The sequence below is a fragment of the Pongo abelii genome, chromosome X, assembly GCF_028885655.2.
Source record: "Pongo abelii isolate AG06213 chromosome X, NHGRI_mPonAbe1-v2.0_pri, whole genome shotgun sequence".
NCBI lineage: Eukaryota > Metazoa > Chordata > Mammalia > Primates > Hominidae > Pongo > Pongo abelii.
In genome coordinates this window covers 140,717,640-140,743,885 of record NC_072008.2, presented here as the reverse complement: position 1 = coordinate 140,743,885, position 26,246 = coordinate 140,717,640, and the positions used below count along the sequence as shown (strand labels likewise).

Below are 26,246 nucleotides of genomic sequence, written 5' to 3'. Positions count from 1 at the left end.
TCTGCTTGAGAAGGGGGACTATGAGAAGAGGACTGCCCAGGATGGCTCCAGGCAAAATATAAACATTTGTCTCCTTTGCCCTCAAATCTCCCCTTTCTGCTGCTATATGCAGGCTCTGGTGGCTTCAAGTAGCCAGGCCGTAGGATATCTCTAAGATCTCTTCCCTCCAGGCGGGGCTGCAGGCCCTGAGACTACTTTCATAATTGGTTTCCTGTTGGGTGTCCCTTGCCTGGAAGCCTTCCTAACTGGCCAGATGGCATCCACTTGCTTGAGCCACGTGTTCTTGTTTGCTAAGGCCTCCCTAAGTTATCCTGTCCAAATTCCCTGAACGTGAGGAATGTGAAGCCCCAAAGCTGTAAAAATGGTGACTCACTGAAGTCCAAGAAAGAGGTACTTCTGGAGAGCAGGGTGATCTTTATGTACTTTTCAAGTAATGCCCATGGGCAAATTTGTTATTTGGTGAAGCAGGATCAGGGAGTGGGAAGAAAAAGGTGACACCCCCACCCTCACAGTACGCCTTACAGCCCACTCCACAGGTTTATTAGGAGCTAAGTCTCTGGAGAGATTCTGGGGAATTTTTTTTTCTCCAGGGAGGCTTTCTGGCTTACACTTCTCCAGACCCCAAGGACACTCCCAGATGCAAGGTGATGTCATTGGAGTGTTTTCAGATAGAGAATTTAAGACTTGCTCTGACCTCATGTGCTTTGTGTTTCCAGTTAAACTCAAACTTTCCAAGACTTGAGTTCATTTACCTTTAATCAAAATTCCCTTTCTGGGCTCCACTTCTAATTACACATGGGCCTCTAAGTCTTCTTGGCCATCAGGTACCAGTTGATCAAAAGTGTCACACATTTGCCCTTTGAAGTTCAAATAGGGTTGGAAATGAGTGCAATATTGCTCACATGATGTCAAATCTCACATGTTTGAAATAGAGTGTGTGACATTTGACAAATTCAAACACATGGTGAGGCAGCTATTCTGCTTACAGAGTAAAGACTCCACTAAGGACTAGGTGAGTGACTGCTCACTGGGGCCTGCCTCTTTGTTGACAACAGATTCAGACTGGGGGCTCTTTGATGAAGAATCAGAATGCTATTTCCAACGCTTAGGCAAGTAATGGGCTAATGAATGGCTCTAGAATTTTAGGAGACAGGCCTCACTCTGGGGGGCAGTCCCCACTGAAGGCAAAGTTCTTTCCTCACTCCCACATGTGTGGCTGATAAAAGCTACTTGTCTGGCTGGGTGTGGTGTCTCAAGCCTGTAATCCCAGCACTTTGGGAGGCTGAGGCAGGCAGATCGCTTGAGGTCAGGAGGTTGTAAACCACCCTGGCCAACATGGTGAAAACCTGTCTCTACTGAAAAGACAAAAATTAGCAGGGGCAATTTTTGGCATGCACCTGTAATTCCAGCTACTCTGGAAGCAGAGGCAGGAGAATCCCTTGAACCCAGGCAGACATTGCAGTGAACCGAGATTGCACCACTGCACTCCAGCCTGGGTGGCAGAGCAAGACTCTGTCTCAAGAAAAAAGCTACTTGTCATATGTGCGCGATGTACTTCTCCTTGAAGACTACTCCAAATGGTTTCGGTTTGGCCACCCACCCAGAACGCACACGTACCCAGCACGCACATGTACCCAGCAAGTGCCTTCCTATTTCTACCATCTTTACCCATAGCAGGCCTTAGAGTAAGTACTCTTTTTCACTGAGTCAGGTTTAGACCACAGAATCCTCAGGTCAGCACTCCCAGCAGCCTGGGCCAGTTGCTTGGAGTTGGTATACAAGATAATGAAAATTGCTATCATTTTACTGAGGATTTATTATGGGTGAGGCACTGGGTAAGTGCATTACGTGCATTATCTCTTTTAATTCCCACAATAGTCTTGTTATGTACTATTATTCTCATTTTACAGACAAGGAACCAAGGCCAAGGGAAGGTAAGTAAACTTTCTCAAGTTCAGATGGGCAGAACTGGGCTGGAATTCCGGTCTGTTTGACTCCAGAGACTAACCTCTTAACCGTTACGCTATGCCAGTTCATTCATTCACTCAACAAGTATTTAATCGGCACAAATTCTGTGTTAGCATGGTTCTAGGCCCTGGGGATACAGCAGTCAGAAGATCTTCGCCCAGTGGAACATGACACTGTGTGGGCCTCTAGAAGAAGGCCCTCTGGGAATCAGTGACTTGACACTGGATAATACATCCATTTGCTAGCGGGATGAGGGATCTCAAAAATGTGGGAGCTCCACGCCTAAACACAGGGAGTATATGAAAAACTCAAGCCACAAGGCAAACCGGGCAATGGCAAAGTTTCAGCTCAACCCTGACAGGGCTCTGTATGCTTAGTATAGGCTATAGCCCATGCTCCAGTGCTTGAGAAGGATAACATGCCCTACTGATCTCTGTAACCCTGTGAAGGTCAACCACCCCAGGCCCTCCTACCATAAGCCAACATTAAGTTTTTCAAGCATCCCAGGTCTGCCTGTCTTTTTTGCCATTAGCAGCTGAATGTGTGAAGCTCGTGGCTCCCCGCAAGGAACCCTAGGGGTTGGTCACAGGTGGGGCTGAGCTCACTCTTCCTATAGATACATTTCCCCCTTGTAAAGAGCAAAGGAGACAGATCAAAGGCCACCTGGGCCCACTTGCTTGCTAGAGAGACCCGGGGGAGCTGGAAAGGAAAGGGGAGGAGGGGACTGGGGTAGGCTGGAGCTGTGCTGTGATTGATTGGCTTGTTTTGCTCCTGCACTTCTGTTTACTCAGCTGGGCCTGCTGCTGCCCAGAGGACCAGCATGTGCATGGCCACTCTGGCCGGCCTTTGGGGCAGTGTCAGAGTGAGCTGTGCACTCAGCCATCTCCTGGCAAAACTGAGGCAGGGAAGTTTGTGTTTTATGTCTGCAACTTTCCTGCCCCACTGGGCCTTATCCCACCTCCAGGGACACCCTTCCGTAACACACACACCCCAGTCTCAGCCACAAAGTTCTTCAGGTCTTCTTCCTCTTAGTGGAACCTAGTGTCACTCAGGTATCTAAGACACTAACAGGTAAACATCTGCCAACAGCCTCTAGCTTAATTCTTCTAGCATTTCAAAATGCCGGGCTTCTCTGTAATTAATTAGTCCATTCAAGGCAGACAAGAGCAGAGGGCCCCAGGAGAGGGAAACAAATAGCTTATGAAAGAGCTACAGATCCAAGGACACAAATAAAGTCCCTGGTCTTCTAGGTTAGTCTTTCTGCTAATTGACAAACAAGGTTAAAACAAATCCCAGCATCTCAGTAATGCTCTCTGCTCGGTTTGAATAGCAGTAGCCCAAGGTAGAACGGTTTCAGAACTCAGTGTGTTGGGGGGGTGGGGGCCGTGGGCAGGATTTGAAGATTTGAAGGACCCTTCCAAGTGCACGTGGCCACTGGTTTGTCAGTGTTTAATGCCAGCTCTACTTTTCTTGAAAACCAACCCAACCCCAAACCAGAAGCAAGTAGAGACTGGTGGCAAAGGGCCCCTGGGCTTTGGGTAGGCACTAGAGTGGTGGTTTAGAGTGGGCTTTGGAGTCAGACAAGCCGGAGTGGGAGTTTCAAATCTCAGCTCTGCTACTTATAACTGTTTGACTTTGGGCAAGTTGCTTAGCTTTTCTGAGTCTCAGTATAACCTTCTGTCAAATGAGGATAACACCTACCTCACTGCATTGTTGTGAGGATTAAATGCCATAAAGTGTGCCAAGTGCTTAGCAACTGATCTGTGTTATCAATATACACAGAGGGGTGTGACGATCAAAGACGAGGAGTGTGGAGAGAGGAGGATGGGATACTTCATTCTCTTCCTGAAATGTTCAGCACTTTGGGTGTGCATTCCTAATGTTTACACAGTTCAAAGGCAAGTTCAAAATGTGGAAACAACCCAAATGTCTATCAACGGATGATTGGATAAAAAAAAAACGTGGTACACACATGCAATGGAATACTATTCAGCCTTTAAAAGGAAGGAAATTCTGATGCATACTACAACACAGATGAACTTTGAGGACATTATGCTAAGTGAAATAAGCCAGTCACACAAAGACAAACACTGCATGATTCCACTTACATAAAGTTTCTAGGATGGTTAAATTCATAGAAACAGACAGTAGAATGGGGATTGCCAGGGGCTGGGGAAGAGGAGAATGGGGAGCTAATGTTTGATGGGTACAGAGTTTCTATCTGAGAAGATGAAAAAGTTCTGGAGATGGAGGGTGGCGCTGGTGGCACAACATTGTGAATGTACTGAATGCCACTGAATCGTACGCTTAAAATGGTTAAAATGGTAAACGGTAAATTTTATGTTGTGTGTGTTTACTGCAATTTTGGATGGATTGGGGGTGTATGTGTGAGAAAAGCCATGACAGGTCAGTGCCCTGGTGAAAGCCAGGGATTCTATTTTCTACTCCACTATGAGAAGGCAGCCAGTTTCCATACAGGGGAAGGGGGGAGAGAGAGGGAGAGGGATGGGGGGATAGAGAGAGAGAGAGAGAAGCAGGAGAGGAGGGAAAGGAGAATGGCCTGGGCTGTCAGTGTAAAACAAAAAATACAAAAGTTGGAGGTTTTTCAGCTCTGAAAATGCAACAAGCAAGGAGAGTAGGCTCCATCCCTAGGTGAGCCCCAAAGCCCACTTGGGCCACAGCTATAGCCTGGCTGGGAGACCACAAAAGGGAAGGAGGAGGTAATTTGGACTGGCCTGAGGTAAAAATTGCAGAGATTTGCAAGTGCAATCAGCTCTTCAACTCCCCACCACTTCCAAGGCAGAGTGGGTGGGACCAGCCTCTTCTCTTCCTCCAATCCCACTCCTTCCAGGCTACAAGGGGCCCCTCAAGGCTGCCCTTCTCATTCGGTTCCAGCTGCCTGATTTCCCTGGAGAGGAGGTTGTGGAGGTGGGGCTGCCAGTCCCTACATCCCTAGCAGACCAACCTCTTCACGGGACCATCCGGACCCTGTACACGTGGACCCTGGCCGTGTAGACACACCTGAGTCCAGGAACGACACAAGCTGCAGGGATCCCAGCCTAGGCACGGAGGTAATTAGGCACGTCTTCTCTGCTCCTGAAGTAATGTTTATTTGTCTTTCAAAATCTGCCAACCAAAATGGCTTAGGCTGTGATTTACCATCACACCATTATGTCATACTTCCTTACTGCTTTTATGACCAAGAAAGACTCCAGGCACAGTAGCCATATTATGTCCCAGCGAACTCCTGCCCAAATTAAGTCACTGTTTCTGGTCCCTATCGCTGGTCAAATATGACTTCTAGGGGTAATTGCTGTTTTAGGGGCACATTTTAAAGCAAATGCAAAAAATAATGAATGTACCTATTTTGTGACTGAAATTTGCATCTGTCTTTTTACCCTCTCCCGGCAAATATGTTTTATGTTTATTTAAACAGCCTTTAATAAAAATCTACAGCTGCAAAGCATCTTACTACTCAATGCTTTCTGGTTAAGAAAATTGCCCATAATCACAGTGGACTTTACTATTCGTAACAGAATATTATTTTTCATCGGTGCATGGCTGCATCCCAATGTATGAGTGTTGCAAATGCAATGTGAGGCTTATCTGAGGTCGGAAGCTCTTCATTCATTCATTTATTCAATCCATCAACAAACTTTTTTGCGGACTTACCATATGGGGTTTGGGACCTTTGGGGAACAGGGGGAAAGCATGGGCAGAGGCATGAGAGAGCAGGTCACTGATAGGACAAGGGTAGCCATTGTCAACCACAGTTCATGTATTGTGATTGGTTGGAAAGTGTGACACAAGTAATTTGTTACTGATAATAATTAATGTGCCAGAGTTGCTGAATAATTTACTTTAGTTGTAAGTTAGAGTGGATTCAAGGTTATCTTTACAATAATAGCATCACTCTCACCTGCTTGCATTTCAGTTTGTTTTGATGAGAGTTAGAGAAAAGGGTCCAATTAGTAGCTGCGGTTTCCCCAAGGACACTCATGGGAGTGGGAGTGTGTCATGCATGTGCACATCATCTGTCAGTTATATCATAGTTGAGGATTGTCAGAGTGGCCTACAAGGCGTGTGTTATGTGGGAGAGTGGAGAGAGATGAACCGGGAGAGGCAGGATGGGTAGATACGGCTTTTCAGAGCTTGTGTAAACACAGTTTCAGCTGGATTGGCCCCCAAATTTTGCAGATCTAATTGTCAGTAATGTAGAGCTACTGCTTGTTTATCAGGTTCCAGTATTTCCCCAAGTACAGAGATGTGATCTTAGGTAAAGTAGCGACTGTCAACCCATGCTTGTGAATTTGACCTGTCTTGGAGAACCTGTAATCATACTTCTCAGAATCAAGTACTTCTAGCACTGGCTGTGTTGCATGTTGAGCTTCTTAGAAATGAGAATGTGACCCAAGAGGTAGCTTCCAGGTTAGGTTTCATGAAGGGATTGTGCTGGGACCACATCTATCTCTCTTGAAAACAGATAGAAATTCTCAGTCATGAGTCAAACTAGAAAAAGGAACTTACTAATAATGGATTTGATATGCTATTTCTACTGGGAAGTCAGATGGGGTATGGGGAGCTGTTGGGGTACAGAGAAGGAGTGTCTACTTTTCCTTACCTTTCCAATATAAAATGAATTTCTAGAATATTGGAAATGACACCTTTCATGAAAATAGAATAAATGATGAGCTTGGTGTTCTGATTTGAAGGGTACTAGAACTGTTTCCCTGCCCCTAAAAATACTCTCCCACTGCTGCTTGATTTTCTAATATTAGAAATTGTGGTAGAATCTCTTTTTATGTGTTTACAAACTATGCTTTGCTCTGTTTAACTAGTTTTCATTTTCTTTTTCAAATGTATGCTGGAGGAAAAGAGGATAGTTGTTTTAAAAATAAGAAGCACATTCAAGAATGAGCTGGAAGCCTGCTGGAATTGTTAAGGAAACCAATTGTGTGTAGATGCGACCTCAGTAATTAATCAGTGAACATCTAGCGGCCAAATATCTGATGGGAGGGAGGAGGCCCTCTCCTTAGAGAGAGGGAAAATGACTACTCCCTTCTGATTGAAAAAGCACCATCCCAGACCTTCTTGCTGCTGACATGCAGATGTACATCTGGCTGTAATCTCTCACTCCCTGCTAGCCTTTGCCAAACTGTGTGGAACAGAAATCCAGTTTCTCCTCCATGTAAAGCGACAGAGAGAAATTGAATAGTTAGATAGTTAAAATTCTGAGCACTGGCTAGGAAAAGGAACATGCCCAAAGCAATAAAAAGACTCTCACTTAAAAAACTGTGGCTGAAGAAAGATTTGAGCAGTTTAAACAACTGGTAGAGTTGATTGGGGTGAAGGGAGTAGAAGTCTCAAAGCCACAGACAAGCCTTGATACTCTGCAGACAAGCTAAGAAATATTTAAATTGTGTGAAATCTACTCAAGGCTGATGAATAAGATAGAATAAGAGCTTGATAACATTTGAAAGAATTTATTTGCACTTAAGTGTCTGTGTTTCTATAAATCTTGCTCTAAATTTTATTTTATGTGGTGTTGTTTTAAAAACAGAGTTATTTATAAAGAATGAAAGCATAACTGAGTGGGGAAGTGTGCTCTGTTCCCTCTCTCCGAGCTGTCCAACCTAAGGGAAGACTATCATTCTGTCAAAGTGGTGGTAACTTAATCAAATTGCAGGACTAGTTCATAGGAGGAAAATGATGCCCTTTGAAGCTTTGCCTTGGAAACCCACACTTCATAAGTGACAACAAATACAACAGTGCCTCAACTTTTGGATTAAATATTGCAGCCTTCTTTAAAAATAAAAAATGCCTCTGGATAGGTTAACTTATAGAGTTATTAGTATCTTAGTACAGTGGTTTCCCAAACTGGGTATTTAACACACATTTCATTTATATTGAGAACTTTTAAAATTCAGAAAAGTGCAGAGAAGAATATAGCAAACACTTGTGTTCTCACCATGCAGAGGAGAAATACACTACTGTATTTACTTTGTCTTCCATTCTTTTTAAATTAAAAAAAAAAAGTGCTACAAGAAAAGTTGAGGCCCCCTTCATCTCCTGCCTCCAGTCAACTCATTTTTATTAAGTTGGTATGTTTTCTTCCAAACTATGATATACTTTTGTATTTTTTTAAACTTAGCATTATGTTCTTGAGATCAGTCCATGTTTATGCCTTAGTGGTCTAGTTCATTCTTACTGCTGAACAGTAACCTATAGTACAACCACAGCACATTTAATTTATTCATTCCTCCTTTGGTGGATATTTATTTCCAAATTTTTAGTATTAGAAACAAACAACTTGGAATAAACACTGAGATATGTGTGTCTTTGCACACTGGATTGGAATTTCTCTAGAGTATGTACCTTCTAGAAAGTAAGATTTCTGGGTTAAAGAGTACACACACTTTTAGTTTTTCTGGGTACTGGCAGGTTGCTCTCCAATGTGGCTCTACCGAATAACAGTCCCATCAGTCGTTTATGAGCTCCCATGACACCATACCATTGACAACTTTTGAGTTTTAATTTTTGCCTGTCTGATGAGTAAAGACAGTATCTTGTTTTGTTGTTGTTTTTATTTCCTTGAGTACTAGTGAGGTTAAGTATCTTTGCATGTATTTCTAGACCATTCCAGTGTCTTCTGCCAGTTGTCTGTTGGTATTCTTCGCTCCTTTTTCCATTGTGTTGATTGCCTTTTAAAATTGACTTATAGCATTTATTTTATGTCTTTTTTGACTCTGTTTCTTTTTCAATTATATGTATTGGAAGTGTCTTCTCCCACTATATGGCTTATCTTTAACTTTATACTCTCATTTTTTCTTATAGACATTATAATATTTAATGTTGTCACATTTACCAGTCTTTTCTACTAAAATTTGTAAGTTTTGCGTGTGAGATTAATGAATTCTTCTATTCTGAGGTCATAAAGGTATTCTATATTTGCATCAAAGTGTTGTAAAATTTTGCTTTTAACAGTTAGATCTTTAATTCATTTTGAATTGATTTTTATGTAGGGTTTGAATAAGTTATCTAATTGTATCTTTTATCATATGAATAATTTTAATACCATTTATTAAATAATCTATATCTTATCCTCCACGATTTATAATCAATCTCTGTCCTTTACCTAGTTCTCATAGACTTACCTGAGTTGTTTGTAGGCCCTTTTTATATTCCACTGGTCTATTTGTTTATCCATCTGCCAATACTATATTGTTTTATTTTTTATTTTTTGAGATAGAGTCTCGCTCTGTCTCCCAGGCTGGAGTGCGGTGGCGCGATCCCGGGTTCAAGCGATTCTCCTGCCTCAGGCTCCCAAGTAGCTGGGACTACAGGTGCACGCCACCACACCCACCTAATTTTAGTATTTTTAGTAGAAACCGGGTTTCGCCATTTTGGCCAGGCTGGTCTCAAACTCTTGACCTCAAGTGATCCACCCGCCTTGGCCTCCCACAGTTCTCAGATTATAGGCGTGAGCCACTGCGCCTGGCCTACGTTGTTTTAATGCCATGACATTATAATAAGCCTTAACAATGTGCCCTTCACTACTCTTCTTCACAATTGTCTTGTATATTCTTGATGCCTTACCATTCTGTTACAATCTTATTCTCTGTGTAAGTCTTCTATGTAAATTAGCTTGTCAAAAATCCAGAAAAATCCTGTTGTGATTTTGGTTGAACTTGCATAGAATTTACAGACCAATTTAAAGAAAATTGCCATATTTGTGTTGAGCCTTCCCATACATGAACATGGCATATATCTCCTTTTTGAGGTTACTTTATTCTAAACTTTTTATTTCAATATAATTATAGATTCATGGGAAGATGCAAATATGGTACAGAGAGGCCCCCTGTACCATTCACTGATTTTCTCCCATGATTATATTTTACATAACTAGAGTACAGTATCAAAACTAGGAATTCGACATTGGTACAATATGTGTGTATATAATTCTATGCCATTTTTACCACAGGTGTAGATTTGTGTAAGATACAGAAGGCCGGACGCAGTGGCTCACACCTGTAATCCCAGCACTTTGGGAGGCCGACGTGGGCGGATCACCTGAGGTTGGGAGTTCGAGACCAGCCTGACCAACATGGGGAAACCCTTTCTTTACTAAAAATACAAAATTAGTCAGGCATGGTGGCACATGCCTGTAATCCCAGCTACTCGGGAGGCCGAAGCAGGAGAATTGCTTGAACCTGGGAGGCGGGGTTGCGGTGAGCCGAGATTGCGCCATATTGCACTCCAGCCTGGGCAACAAGAGCAAACAAAACTCCGTCTAAAAAAAAAAAAAAAAAAAAAAAAGATACAGAATGATTCCATCACCACAAAGATGTCCCTCATGCTACCTTTATGGTTACACCCACCCCACCCTATCTCTAACCCCCAGAAATCACTAATCTAGTCTTCATCTTTACAATTTTGTCATTTCAAGAATGTTATATAAGTGGAATAATACAGTATGTGACTTTTTGAGATTACCTTTCTTCATTGCCTGGAGATTCATGCAGGTTGCTGGGTGTGTCAATAGTTACTCCTTTTTATTGCCGAGTCTGCTAGTGACGAATTCTGTTAGTTTTCCTTCATCTGAGGATGTCTTGATTTCCCCTTCATTTTGAAGAATATTTTTGCTGGGTGTAGAATTCTGTGTGGCAGTTCTCTTCTTTCATGGTATGGATGTACCATAGTTGGTTGAACTCGTTCACTTGTTGAGGGATATTTTTGTTGTTTCTGGTTTGAGTGTTTTGTGTTTGTTATCTCTGTTTTTTATTTCTGTTTTCATTTTCTTGCCTTCCTGTGTGTTACTTGAATATTTTTTAGAATTCTATTTTGATTCACCTACAGGATTTTTAGAGTTATCTCTTTGTGTAGCTTTTTTTGTGGTTGCTCTAGGTCTAACATGACATACACATAACTTATTACAATCTACTGGTGTCATCATTTTACCAGTCAAAGTATAGCAACTTTATTCCTTTACTTTCCCCAGTTTATAATTATTTTAAGTATTTTGTTTACATACATTGAGAAAACTATCAAGCAATGCTTTACTTTTTGCTTTAACCATCAAACATAATTTTTAAAAAACCAATAGAAGAGGACAGCCTACTGTATTTATCCATATTTTTTGTTCTTTCTTTGTTCTTTCTCATTCCTGATGCTCCAAGATTCCTTCTATCACTTATTTCTGTTTGGAGAACTTCCTTCAGCCATTCTTTAAATGTTAGTTTGCTATCACAAGGACAGAAAACCAAACACCCCATGTTCTCACTCATAGGTGGGTATTGAACGATGAGAACACTTTCGACAAAGGGGGGAGCATCACACCCTGTGAGCCACCGCGCCTGGCCTATTTTCTTGGCCTGTCAGAGGGTGGGGGGCTGGGGGAGCGATAGCATTAGGAGAAATACCTAATGTAAATGACAAGTTGATGGGTGCAGCAAACCAACATGGCACATGTATACCTATGTAACAAATCTGCACGTTGTGCACATGTACCCTAGAACTTAAAGTATAATTTAAAAAAATGTTAGTTTGCTAGTGATAAATTCTGTTAGTGTTCCTGCATCTAAGGATGTCTTGATTTTCCCTTCATTAAGAAGGATATTTTTGTTGGTTGTAGAATTCTGTGCTGGCAGTTCTTTTCTTTCAATACTTAAAAAATACCATGTCATTTCCTTGTAACCTCCATAGATTTTGGTGAGAAATCTACAGTCACTGGGTTTTGGCCTGGATTTCTTTGGGTTTAATATATTTGGGATTTACTCAGCTTTTTGAACCTGTAGGTTTGTCTTTTGCAAAATTTGAGTAAATTTCAGCCACTGTTTGTTTGAATACATCTTCAGCCTCACCTTTTATTCCCTCTCCTTCTGTGACTTTGATGACATGAATGCTTTGTTATAGTCCCATGGATCCCTGAGGCTCTGTTCATATATATTTTTCAGTCTACTTTCTCTTTGTTGTTTGTCCTTGGTAATTTCTATTTTTGTATCTTCGAGTTTACTGCTTCTTTTCTCTATCTCCTCCGTTTTGCTATTGGGCCCATCCATTGAAGTTTTAAAATTTTGGTTGTTTTTTCATTCTAAAATTTCCATTTGGTTCTTCTTTATATCTCCTATTTTCTTTGTCGAGATTTTTTGCCCTTTGTTTCAAGTGCATTTATAATTACTGGTTCAAAGGTTCTTATGATGGCTGCTTTAAAATCGTTGACAGGTAATTGTAATATCTGTGTCATTTCAGTCTTGGCATCTGTTGAATGTCTTTTCTCATTCAAATTGAGATTTTCCTGGTTTTTGGTATTATAAGTGATTTTTTAATTCAAATTTGACATTTTGGGTATTACATTATGAGACTGGCTCTTATTGAAGTCTTCTGTTTTAGCAGGCCTCCTCTGACACTGCTCCAGTGGTGGAAGAAGAGGCACCACCTCATTACTGCCAGCTGGAGATGGACGTACAGCTCCCTATGTGGTCTCTACTGTCACTGTGGAGAAAGGGGATTTATTACAGTCACAGCTTCCCACTTGGCCCTCTCCAACACCACACTGGCTAGGTGATTAGGATACTCTTACAGCCTAGGGAGGGGAAAAGTCAGCCTCCCCACTCAGCCTTTGCTGGCATTAATAGGAATGTTTTTTTCTGTAGATATTTGCTGGGAGTAGAGAGCAGTTATTGTTAAAGGTGTTCTGTTCTACACGGTTGTTCTTTTTCTGATACACTGGCTAGCGAAAGCAGGCTTATGTTGGGGATTTTTTTTGTCTGTGCTTGTTGGTATTGCTGGGTTGCTAGCTTCTCTAGTACCCAGTCTGGGATATATGAGGCAAAAAGGGGACAGAAGAAACTTACCAATACGTTGCCTCAGTTCCCAAGGTCCCTAGCCAGTCTGCCCTTTTTTCTCTACCTGTCAGAGTCATCTTATGTCTGCCTTATACATAACGTTCAGGGTTTTTAGCCATACTTGGCAGAAAGAGTAGGGAAAAGTACTTTTATTTCGTCTTGTCTTGAAACTGAAGTATAAGATCATCTTTTATGACGTTCAAAAATTTTAATAATTTTCTCCGTAAAGGTCTTATACAACTGTTGTGTGTGAATATATATACTATGTTGTTAACAGTGTTAATTCAGTGAATGGAAATGGTTACCACTCTGTAATGCATGTAATAAAGCACTTACATATACTTGTTTAAAAGCTGTTTCTTGGAATGCTACTCACACACTGCTCACCCTCCTAGCTCTTTGCTAATAATATATATTTTGGATAATATCACTCCTCTTTAAGAATTACATATTCTAATTTATTGTTTCTGGTATATTTAAATGATACTGATTTTTTTTCATATTAATATATCCAGCACTTTTGTTGAATGCTCTTATTAGTTCTAACAGTTTCTAGATACTCTTGCATTTTTTTTTTTTTTTTTGAGATGGAGTCTCACTCTGTCACCAGGCTGGAGTCCAGTGGTGCGATCTTGGCTCACTGCAACCTCCGCCTCCTGGGTTCAAGCAGTTCTCTGCCTCAGCCTCCTGAGTAGCTGGGATTATAGGCGCCTGCCACCACACTCGACTAACTTTTTGTATTTTTAGTAGAGATGGGGTTTCACCATCTTGGCCAGGCTGGTCTTGAACTCTTGACCTCGTGATCCACCCGCCTCGGCCTCCCAAAGTGCTGGGATTACAGGCATGAGCCACCGCGCTTGGCTGATTCTCTTGCATTTTCTGTATAGGCAATCATGTCATCTGCAATTATGATGATTTTTTCCTTTTTCTAATATATATATATTTTATATATTTGTGGATATATATATATTTTTTTTTTTTTTTGAGTTGGAGTCTTGCTTTGTTGCCCAGGCTGGAGTGCAGTGGCATGATCTCAGCTCAGTGCAACCTCCGCCTCCTGGGTTCAAGCAATTCTCCTGCCTCAGCCTCCTGAGTAGCTGGGATTACAGGCACACGCCACCAAGTCAGGCTAATTTTTGTATTTTTTTGGTAGAGACGGGGTTTCACCATGTTGGCGAGGCTGGTCTCGAACTCCTGACCTCGTGATCTGCCCACCTTGGCCTCTCAAAGTGCTGGGATTACAGGTGTGAGCCACTGCGCCCAGCCATATATATATATTTTAATATGTTTAATACTTTATATTTCATATAATATATAATACATAAATATTATATAATATATATATAATACATAAATATTATATAATATATAAATATATATTAAAGTATAATACTTTAATATGTTTGTATTTATTGTGATTTCTGTTATGCTTAGATTTATTTTTTCATTTTATATTTCTATTACTATGTTTTATTTTTTGTTGTTGTTATTTTGTTTTTTTTTTTTTTTGAGATGGAGTCTTGCTCTGTTGCCCAGGCTGGAGTGCAATGTTGCAATCTCAGCTCACTGTAACCTCTGCCTCCCGGGTTCAAGTGATTCTCCTTCCTCAGCCTCCTGTGTAGCTGGGATTACAGGCATGCACCACCACGCCCAGCTAATTTTTGTATTTTTATAGAGACAGGGTTTCACCCTGTTGGCCAGGCTGGTCTCGAATTCCTGACCTCAAGTGATCTGCCGACCTCAGCCTCCTGAAGTGCTGGGATTACAGGTGTGAGCCACCACGCCCAGCCTATATTTCTATTACTATGTTTTACATTGCTTCTTTTTTATTTTTTTCTGCCTTGATTGAGTTGATTAATGTTTTTATTTCCCCTGCCTTCTTCTGAAATTTTGGAAGTTGTATTTCTGTTAATTTAGTGGTCACCTTTAAAATTTTACATACACCCACTGACTGCACACACACAAAAATTCAAGTTAATGTGTATATTAACTTGAATTTTTGTGCAGTCTGTGGGTGTATGTAAAAATTTTAAAGGTATTAACCAGAGAGAAAAAACAGATTGCATAGAGATATATCTCCATTTAGAGATAGAGATAGAGATATATTTCTATTTATCCTTTGAGTAATAAAATAAGCTAAATATGTTTTTAACTCTAATCTTCTATGCTCTATCTTAAGTGGGACTGTTGGGCCATATTTTGGTGGCATTTTCCTCTTCAATACCCCCCAGAATTGGTCATTGTAACCTTATTATTATTGGGATTCTTTTTTTAAGAAAAAACAGCTTTATTGAGATATCAATTATCACCATTTTAGAACATCATCATCTCAAAATAAACCCTATTTTTTACAGTTGAGGTTTATTTAAATGTATCTATATGTTTACCAAGTTTTTTGCTCCATTGTTTCTTGAACTCCAGTCCTTTATTTTAGGTTCAATTTTCTTCTTGATGTACATCATTTAATAGTTTTTTAGTGAAGGCTTATCACTGACAAACTCTCATAGTCTTTGTTTAAAAGATCTCATTTTAATCACCCTCAGTTGTGAATGATAACTTCTGTATGTAAAATTTTAAGTTAATGGGTATTTTCCCTCAACTTTGTAAATATTATTCCATTGTTTTCTGAGTTCTATTGTTGCTGATGGGAAGTGTATTATTTATTATCTATTGTCAGTCTATTTTTTAATGTTAGTTTTTGAATGCCATCTGTCTTTTCTCTCTGGTTAAAAATTTTCTATTTGATTTCACTATGATTTGTCTAGGTTTGTATTTATTTTTATTCATCATAAGATCTGGGCTTCTTCAATCTGAGTTCCTATTGTTTTACATTAGACTACATTCGTAATACATTGCTTTCAATTTACAGTTTCTGTTTTTAAATAGTGGATCAAGATCTAAAGACACTAACCATAGCAGCCTTCCCATCGTTGTTATTCCCTCAATCTTTTATGGCCATCTTGCCTATACACAATTTAACACCTTTTTTGGTTGTGTTCTTTTCTATTATGCCTCTCTAAAGTATTCAACTTTCTTAGAAATAACTCTTCATTTTCATACTCATATATCATCTGTTTACAGAATATTTATTTAAATTACATAGCAAAGCTATCATAAACAAGATTAGGAACAAATACAATTGGCTCTTAGTAAATATCCAACTTAACTAGTGTGAGCAAAAGTGCATGGGATGTACTAGAGAATGGCCTACTAGCTTCAAGCATTCACAATGTTTTCTAAATAACTTCAACTCTTGTTTTAGATTCAGGGGGTACATATGTAGGTCTGTTGCATGGGTATATTGCATGATGCTGAGGTTTGGGATACAAATGATCCCATCACCCAGATAGTAAGCATAGTACCCAACAATTTTTCAACCCTTGCCCCCCTCTCTCACTGCCCCCTCTAGTAGTCTGCAGTGTCCATTGTTGCCATCTTTATGTCCATGTGTACCCAATGTTTTAGCTCCTACTTATAAGTGAGAACATGCGGTTTTTGGTTTTCTGTCCCTGCATTCGTTCACTTAGGATAATGGCCTCGAGCTGCATCCATGTTGCTGCAAAGGATGTGATTTCTTTACTTACTTATGGCTGCATAGTATTCCATGGTGTATATGCACCACATTTTCTTTATCCAGTCCACCACTGATGGGCACCTAGGTTGATTGCATGTATTTGCTATTGTGACTAGTGCTGCAATGAACATGCAAGTGTGTGTGTCATTTTGGTAGAACATTTAGTTTTCTTTTGGATATGTACTCATTAATGGGATTGCTGGACAAATGGTAGTTCTGTTTTAAGTTCTCTGAGAAATCTCCAAACTGCTTTCCACAGTGGCTGAACTAATTTGCATTCGCACCAACAGTGTATAAATGTTCCCTTTTCTCCACAGTCTCACCAGCATCTGTTATTTTTTTACTTTTTAATTAATAGCCATTCTGACTGGTGCGAGATGGTATTTCTTTCATTGTGTTCGTTTGTTTTTGAGACAGAGTCTCACTCCATCACCCAGGCTGGAATGCAGTGGCACAATCTTGGCTCAATGCAACCTCTGCCTCCCGGGCTCAAGCAATTCTCGTGACTTAGCCCCCCAAGTAGCTGGAATTACAGGTGTGTACTACCACGCCCAGCTAATTTTTGTATTTTCAGTAGAGACTGTGTTTCACCATGTTGGCCAGGCTGGTCTCGAACTCCTGACCTCAAGTGATCTGCCTTTCTTGGGCTCCCAAAGTTCTGGGATTACAGGCGTGAGCCACTGCGCCTGGTCTCATTGTGGTTTTGATTTGCATCTCTCCAGTGATTAGTGACGTGGAACATTTTTTCAAATATTTGTTGGCTGCTTGTATGTCTTCTTTTGAGATGTGCCTGCTCATGTTTTTGCCCACTTTTTAATGGGGTTATTTGTTTTTTTGCTTGTTGAATTGTTTAAATTCCTTATAGATCCTGGGTATTAGACCTTTGTTGGATACATAGTGTGTGAATATTTTCTCCCATTCTGTATGTTGTGTGTTTACTCTGTTGATAGTTTCTTTTGCTGTGTAGAAGCTCTTTTGTTTAATTGGGTCCCACTTGTCAATTTCTGTTTTTGTTGCAATTGCTTTTGAGGACTTAGTCATAAATTCTTTCCCAAGGCAGATGTCCAGAATGATGTTTCCTAGATTTTCTTCTAGGATTTTTACAGTATGTGGTCTTGCATTTAAATTTTTGATCCATCTTGAGTTAATTTTTGTATGTGGTAAAAGGTAGAGGTCCAGTTTCATTCTTCTGCATATGGTTAGACAGTTATCCCAGCATCATTTATTGAATAGGGATTCCTTTCCCCATTGCTTATTTTTGTTAACTTTGTCAAAGATTAGATGGCTGTACCTGTGCGACTTTATTTCTAGGTTATCTATTCTGTTCCATTGATCTATGTGTCTGTTTTTGTACCAGTACCATGCTGTTTTGATTACCGTAGCCTTATAGTATAGTTTGAAGTCGTGTAATGTGATGCCTCTGGCTTTATCCTTTTTGTGTAGGATTGCTTTGGCTATTCAGGCTCTTTTTTGGTTCCATGTGATACCTGGCCCACAGTATTTTTATAATAGCCTGATTACTGTAGCCTTATAATATAGTTTGAAGTTGTATAATGTGATGCCTCTGGCTTTATCCTTTTTGTGTAGGATTGCTTTGGCTATTCGGGCTCTTTTTTGGTTCCATATGATACCTGGCCCACAGTATTTTTATAATAGCAAAAATTGGAAATAAATGTCTATAGAGAGATAGTTAAATCATGGCATATATATATATATATATATATATATATAAAACGGAATATCCTAGGCAAACATTAAAATGATGATACCAATCAATATTTATTAACATATAAATAAGTCCATAATACATTCTTACATGCAAGAGCAGATTACAAAGCAGCCTATATAGTAAGAAGACATCAGTGTAAAATTATATGTGTGTATGTGTCAGAGCATGTATGGTCATGATGGTAGTTTTTGGTTTTTTTTTTTTCCTTTTTTTAGATAAAGTCTCACTCTGTCACCCAGGCTGGAGTGCAGTGGTGCAATCTCTGCTCACTGCAACCTCTGCTGCCCTGGTTCAAGGGATTCTCCTGTCTTAGCCTCCCAAGTAGCTGGGACTACAGGCATGCGCCACTATGCCCAGCTAATTTTTGTATTTTTAGTAGAGATGGGGTTTCACCATGTTGGCCAGGCTGGTCTTGAACTCCTGACCTCAAGTCATCCTCCCGCCTTGGCCTCCTAAACTGCTGGGATTATAGGTGTGAGCCACTGTGCCCAGCTAGTGTTCTGTTTTTCCACTTTGTTTATAGATGTATCCCTTGAGCCTAAAACAGTGTTTAGTATCCAGTAGACACAGATGAATATTTGTTGAAGGAATGAATAAATGAATGAACGAATGAATGAGTATAAAACATTAACCAAAATATGAAGAGTGGTTTTCTCTAGGTCCTGTGATAAAAGGTCTTTTATTTTCCTTTCTTTTGTATTGTGTTAGTTTTTTTTTTACAATGACCATACATTCTTTTTATCAGGAAGAACATTCTTTTAATTTTTGAAACCATCTTCACCTTTGTCAGTTACCTATGACTTCCAAGTACCCCTATTTGGCTGAATTCAGAGCAAAGCAATTGCTTTGCTACTGAAAATCCATATTTAGGCAGGTACATCAGAATAATAACAGGGAGATGTGTTGTCTCTTGGAGAGCTGGAGGCAGAAAAGGTGAACTAGGAGTGAAAGTCAACAGCAACTGTGAGAAAGAAAGACTTGTGTCTTGGAAGAAAGTTGAGCTGAGATTTTCTTTCTTTCTTTTTTTTTTTTTTTTTTTTTTTTTTGAGACAGAGTCTCGCTCTGTCTCCCAGGCTGGAGTGCAGTGGCGCGATCTCGGCTCACTACAAGCTTCGCCTCCCGGGTTCACGCCATTCTTCCTGCCTCAGCCTCCCGAGTGGTTAGGACTATAGGCGCCCGCCACTCCGCCTGGCTAATTTTTTTTTTTTCTATTTTTAGTAGAGATGGTTTTCACAGAGTTAGCCAGGTTGGTCTCGATCTCCTGACCTCGTGATCCTCCCGCCTCGGCCTCCCAAAGTGCTGGGATTACAGGCGTGAGGCACCGCGCCCGGCCAAGCAGAGATTTTCAAAGCAGAACAACATAGAACAAGAAGCTGAGGGCCCCTTGCAAGCCTGAACTTGGGGAGAAGAGCCTGTGGAACACTTAGAGCACCGTAAATTTTGCAATCTAAATTCTTGATTCTCAGTTGTGTATTGATATAGGAGTTAATAAAGGAGCCAAGCTACGACTCCCAGATTGTGCTGTTTGGTATAGAAATGTCTCATTCCCTTTGGTGGTTGCAGTGGAAAATGAAGGCAGTCTTCTGTATGAAGAAGTCCCTGGTTCTCTATTTTTCTCTGAGGCTGTAAGAAAAACAAGTTGGATTATGTTTTTTGAATAACTGATTGGATATTCTTTGGGATTCCATGTATGTGTTTGCCTAATCTCTCTCTATCCTCCCTTCCATTCCCCCTCATTACCCACCCACTCCCCATCAACAGAAAAGACTTAGATTTCTCCAGTATGGGAGGTTAGTCTCCTGCTAGCATTTCTCCTGTACTGTACCATGCAAAATGAGTGCTCATTTCCTTCCTGGCCTTGAGTTACAAAAGTCCCTCTGCTATTGCCCAAGTCTTGGAAAGTGCAGGCTCCAGGAAAAGGGTGGTGGTAGATAGAGTTGCCAGATAAAATACAGGAAAGCCAGTTAAATCTGAATTTTGGATAACCAATGGATTTTTTTTTTGTATAAGTATATCCCAAATATTGCATGGGACATACTTATACCAAAAAAAGTCATTGTTTATCTGAAATTAAAATTTAACTGGATGTCTTTTTGTTTTCTAAATCTGGCAATCCTAGACAGAGAAAAAAAAAATCCCTCTTGTGATACAAGGGTTTTCTCAGTGCTTTTCATCTAAAACTTACCAGATGTTTCTTAGATGGCCTTTCAATTTACAAAAGGGGAAAATAACTAACTGATTAAGTCAAGGTTAGACTGCGAATCAGTGCTAGGGCTGAAAATTTAAGTTTTCAAGTTTTCCAGCACATGATCTAATTCAGCAAACTTTTATCAATAATTTATTGGCTGTAAGGAAACAGGATTAGAATGATCACAAGGGTACATATTCCCATGAAAAGTAAATTTTTAAAAGATTCTAAAGGTGACAAGCATTAAGGTTTTACTTTCCTCCATGGTCATGACTGGGCTTAGCCTCTAAAGAAGTGTTTTTCACAGTGTAGTCTTTATTCTACCTGCATCAGAATCATCTGGGAAGCAGTCTGTAGATAGAGATAGAAAGTGAAGGTAATGGGTCCTTTGAAAGTTTGAGTTCCTGGTCTTTGTCTTGTAGGCACCACAATCACTTCCTCCATTTCCACAGCCTTTAGTTCCACTAACAGCTTGTATCTGGAGGGTCTCAATGCTAGAGGGCTTTCTGGTTATTTTAGTTTTTGTTTCTCCCATTACATATTACAAAAGGTAATTTATTAAAAGGCAAAATTGAAGAGGGATTTGATATCCCCCCCAGCACAGCCAAATAAAGGCATCCAAAATAACCATTAGATGTAAAAGAAAAAATGATTGACCTGGCCTCGATTAAATCACCAAATTTAACTGGATCTTGGAAGCTGAAGAATTCTCTATCACCTACATCTCTTGCACTGGGGCCTTGCCATTCCACAAAATTTATTCTCTACTTTTCCTGGGCCTGACTCCAAGAGAACTAATCATATCTTAATAATTTGGTACAGAGTCACAGTGTAATTGCTCCAGGTCAGTATTGTATCCTATCAGACTGGAGTACAGAAATGATTATCAAACATTAAAAAGAATGAGGTCAAGAGGTACAACCTGACTTTCAAAACATCCTTAGGATGTATATATAGCCAGAATGACTTTTTTAGTTGAGGAATTATGATGATCTCTAATAGAACAAAGCACATGTATTCAGTCAGTCTGTCATTTCAGATTTATAACAAACAATCTCACATTTGGTCAATTCCTCAATCGTATGCTAATAAAAATGATATAAATAGTTTGGTAACTCACCCTGTGGTACTAAAATGCAAGTAACCCAAGATGGGTTGGCTATGTTGTTCTCATCTCCTTTTATCACCAGAGACTTGATTCTTCTTAGCTAGCATTATATGCTGCCAGTTGATACTTGCCTAAATATTTCCTTCATACTCAGAACATTATAGTTACTTTTTCAAGCTTCAAATATTTCCAACTAATTCTAGAAATACGTGAGGTACGCCTGAAACGCTGACAGCTGTAGCTTACACCCAAAATAGTCAGGCCTGCTCAAGGAGACGCATTGAGCAAACAGAACCAGGAGTTTGAAGGTGACAGCTGAACAGGCATCAATAGGAAATTGCCAGGTGCTCAGTTGATCCAGCTAGGGATGGGAACAGACAGATTCCATTTCTAGAAATAGCACAGAGGATGCCAACAGGTCATAGGATATAAGCTATTGCACAAATCTTCCCTTCCATCTTCTAGGGAGCTTGGAGGGTATCTTAGGAACCTTAAACTTGCTGAAAAAAATTAACATGTCTAACAAATAATTTTTGATATTGACTTGTTGAGCCCCTATTAGTTTCAAGTTACTTTCCTAGGCACTGTTAGGGGCAGGGATACAAAGAAGTTTAGACACAGGCTCTACTCACACAGAGTTTTCACACCAGTTGGGGAAACAAGACCCATATGGCAAAGTCCTGTCTTATAAGGGGTTAGGTTCTTGATGAGAAAAAAAATCATTTATAGACAAAATGCACCTCGAAAATTCCTTTGAGAGGTTCAATATTAGAGACAGACATACCATTTTTCAATAAGTCAAATACAGTGGTTTTTTTTCCCCTACAACCTTGTACCAGATCACTTTTTCTTTAATTGAGAACCAAGCCAATTGGCTTGCACTTAGAGGCTGTGTTGAATTTTTTAAAGTGCACATATTTAAGCATGAGAATCTCACCATGAGAAACCCACAGGAACTGACACCATCTGAAGGAACATCAGATTCACATCTCTCAACTCAATTTAACTCCAGGGCAAAACTTGTTGAGTGGAATAATAGTTAGGATTGCCCACATAATTTTCAATTGCTTACATGATCTTGCTCTCTGTCTCTGTCTCTCTCTCTCTCAATTTCTTCTGTATATCAGCCAACTCATATAAGAATGGTGTACTTGTGATGTGCGTCTCCATACCCACGTAACAAAACAGGAGAGGCTATGCGAAGGCGAGCTTCACCACTTACTGACTGTATGATGTTGGCCCAGTGAACCCTCTGAGCCTTCATTTCCTCACTAGTAAAATAAGGATAATAATTGCATCTTCCTTGCAGGATTGTTCTGTGGATTAAATGCAACGATATTTGCAAAATGCTTAGTCTAATGCCTGGTAGCATAAAAGCCTCAATATTAACTATTATAGCAAGTGGTTTATATGTGGTGTGTCAAATGAAAGAGACATGCCTTATGTGTTATAACGTACATAACTGAGTAGTGTATTGGCAGGGAGGGGTTCATGGGTGAGATCATTTTTGAACTTGGTGAGATATGGGTAATACTGGAGAGTTGGAGGCAGGAAGGGAGTGATGGTGGAAGCAGGGAGAAAGCCAAGACATGGATGAGTCGGGATGTCTAGAGACCCGAAGTACATGGGGGTGGGCAGTAAAGCCTGTGGAAGGGAATATTAAAATATGCTGTTGGAGGAGGAAGGCAGGGCCATGTGATTGAAGGCCTTGAATGCCAGGATGTGGTGCTGGAAGCAGTGAAGAATTGTTTGAGATTTTTTACTCAAGGGTGATGGGATGATAAAACATTTAGTATACTTTCAAATTCAGCTCATCTGTCAAATCCAGCTTACAGCCACTTCCCCCTACTGCATCTCACTCTTCCTTTTCCAAACATTGTTGACACTGATTGCTCCCCTTCCCCCTAATAATTTTGCCCTTAATCTACCACCTTATCTCAAGGCTAAATGTTTTCTCTGAGTTGTGCATGTGGGGGGGGAGAGAGAGAAATATTTTTCTCCAAAGATAGGGCCCTGCCTTTCACTTCCTCTGTCTGTCACACAGAGTTTAGCACATTGTGGACTCTGAAGGAATAATTTATGAGTTAACTCAATGATTGATTATGGGCATGCCTAATTGGAGCACCAAAAGCAATGTGTCCCTTAGACAGGATGAGTACTGGCTCTGTGAGGAATGTAGTAAAACGAAAGGTGGACAGGGTTATAGGTCATAGGCTCATTCCTGAAGCCCCAGAATCAAGTTTTTTGAATATTTCCCTAAATGTCTTTGCCTAAAGACGTTTGTTAACCAGGAATCTGCCAAGCCAAACAAAGGCTGGCTGGCTGGCTGGCTGGCTGGCTGGGCTAACTAGTGTCCTTACCAGGAAATGCAGGAAATGGAGGACTGTCCAGAAAGAGATGCCCCAAATGCAGCCCTGTGGGGGAGACCAGCTTCCTCAGAGCCCAGAGAAGGAAGAGAAACAGCCTCTATCTTTAATCACAGCTATTCAAGAAACAGGCTCTGCTGAGAGCAGCAGTCTCTAGGGGGGAAAAGGACAGTCTTTGCAAAGGAAACTTTTTTCTAACCTGAGGTCAAGACCAAGGAGTCAAACTGTGAAGGGACTGGGAACGATAGCCTGGGTATGTAATGAATGGAAAGAGCCTATTACACCCCGATTCCGAAGAACCACAACTCCATGCCTGTCACCATCTGTCTTCCCAAACGCTCATCAAATGAAATAACCCATCTGTGACAAATCTTCATTTGTCCAATGTGGAAGTGCAAAGCTTTTCTAATATACATCTGCATGTTATCCTGGTTTGCAAAAGCCTCCAAGCACATCAACAAAAGAAGCTGCCTGAAATGGATTCTGGTTAGGACTTGTCCCTTGCTCATCTTCAAAGTGATGTCGTTGCTGACAATTCAGAACTCTCCCACTTGCCACCTTCTCCAGGCTCCCAGGCTGTTTTCTGAATTCCCAGAAGAAACTGTTTCCATGGCTCCAAAATGACCCCTTCTTAGGCCTCTACCAATCAGAGTCTCATCCCTCAGCGCCCCCATCTCATCTAGCTGCTAGAGAGAACGCATTCTTATTTAACTAATGCACACTAAGGTGTAAGTGAGGTCATACACGAACTAGCCAGGTGTGTTTGCATTTCCAGAAGGGCCATCCTAAGGAACAGAATTCTAAACAGTCAAATTTCCAGAGTTATTTCGGTGCGTTGTGTGATGAGACAAGCCTTATTGGGCCAACTCAAATATACCACATGGGTAACCGCCTCAGCCACGTCTGATGCCGTTCCTTTCTCTTGGAATGTTCTGGCCTCTCCTGCTTCTCTCTCCAAATCTTATTTTTCCTTCAAGGCTCAGCTCAAGTCTTACCCATGAAGCTTGCCCAGGGCACACCTGGCTTGAATTCCTGCCCTGCTCGGAAGTCATTGCTCCTCATTTGTTCCATCTGGGTTAGTTTGGTTTCCTCGAACAGATCCTGAGCTCTGTGAGAGCAGGAATCCTGTTTTAAACTTCTTGCCGCTCTTCCACAACTCCTGGCGTGATGCTGGCCTCAGAGGATATGTACAAGAAATTTTTATAGTAACAGCCATTGCTTCTCCACATGTATCAGATTTGAGTCACAGCAGCCCTGTAAGGTAGATGGTATTACCCCCATTTTACAGAAGAACTTGTGAAAAAAAAAGAAAAAAGAAACACTGCTCAAAAGGAAGAAGTTAAAGTCTTGTCTCCTTTCTATTTCTGGAGATTCTCAATATATCAGTCAATATTATATATATATACGTATATATATATATACGTATATATATATACACATATATATATATATATATATATTTTTTTTTTTTTTTTGAGACAGAGTCTTGCTCTGTCGCCCAGGCTGGAGTGCAGTGGCATGATTTCGGCTCACTGCAACCTCCGCCTCCTGGGTTCAAGCAAGTCTCCTCCCTCAGCCTCCTGAATAGCTGGGACTAAAGTTGCGTGCCACCATTGCCACCATGCCCAGCTAATTTTTTGTATTTTTAGTAGAGACGGGATTTCACCATGTTAGCCAGGATGGTTTCGATCTCCTGACCTCGTGATCCGCCCACCTCAGCCTCCCAAAGTGCTGGGATTACAGGTATGAGCCATCAATATGATATTTTTGAGTGTGACCTCTGTGCTCTGCACTATTGGAAATATAAAAAAGGTGTAAAGGTGTAGACCTGGAGCCCTGTCTTCAAGTCAGCCATGGAACAGTGACTTCCAAACCTGGTTGATCACCAAAAATACCTCAGGAGCTTGTTAACACAGAGACTTCCAGGTCATCCCCAGAGATTCTGACTCAGCAGGTCTGGGATATCGCCTTGGTATTTTCTCAAAGCCACCTGAGGAATTCTAATAATCAGCCATGTTTGAAAACCACTGCCCCAGTGATCCATATCTTCTCATATATGTGAACAAGTCAGGTGTTTCTGGAAGAGTGGGAGGCACAGTACTCTTGGGACTGGGAACACACAAACTTCATATTTTAATTATATGTTTATTTTAGTGTGTGTTAGAAAGACTATAACCATTCCACAAAACTATGATTTCCCAGATATGATACTTTTCTTTCATTAAAAGTGTATTTAATTCTGACACATGCTACAACATGGATGAACCTTGAGGACATTATGCTAAGTGAAATATACCAGACACAAAATACTGAAGGATCTCACTCATATGAGATACCTAGAGTAGTCAAATTTATAGAGACAGTAGAGTGGTGGTTGTCAGGGGCTGCAGGGAGGGAGAAATGGGGAGTTAGTGTTTATGAAGACAGAGTTTCAGTTGGGGAAAATAAAAAGAGTTCTGGAGATAGATG

At 40.6% G+C, this 26,246-nt stretch overlaps 1 protein-coding gene across 4 annotated transcripts in view; it reads left to right on the top strand.

Moving 5' to 3' along the window:
• The window catches only part of PLAC1 (placenta enriched 1), a 202,002-nt gene that overhangs the window by 45,508 nt on the left and 130,248 nt on the right, over positions 1–26,246 (top strand). For 2 of the 4 annotated variants that reach the window (XM_024240673.3, XM_054545088.2), the window contains exon 1: positions 4,844–5,039. The exons of the other annotated variants lie outside the window; for them this stretch is intronic. The gene's annotated coding sequence lies outside the window, so the exon portion shown is untranslated. Of the gene's footprint in view, positions 1–4,843; positions 5,040–26,246 lie in introns of those variants that run through there. 4 annotated transcript variants of the gene reach the window in all.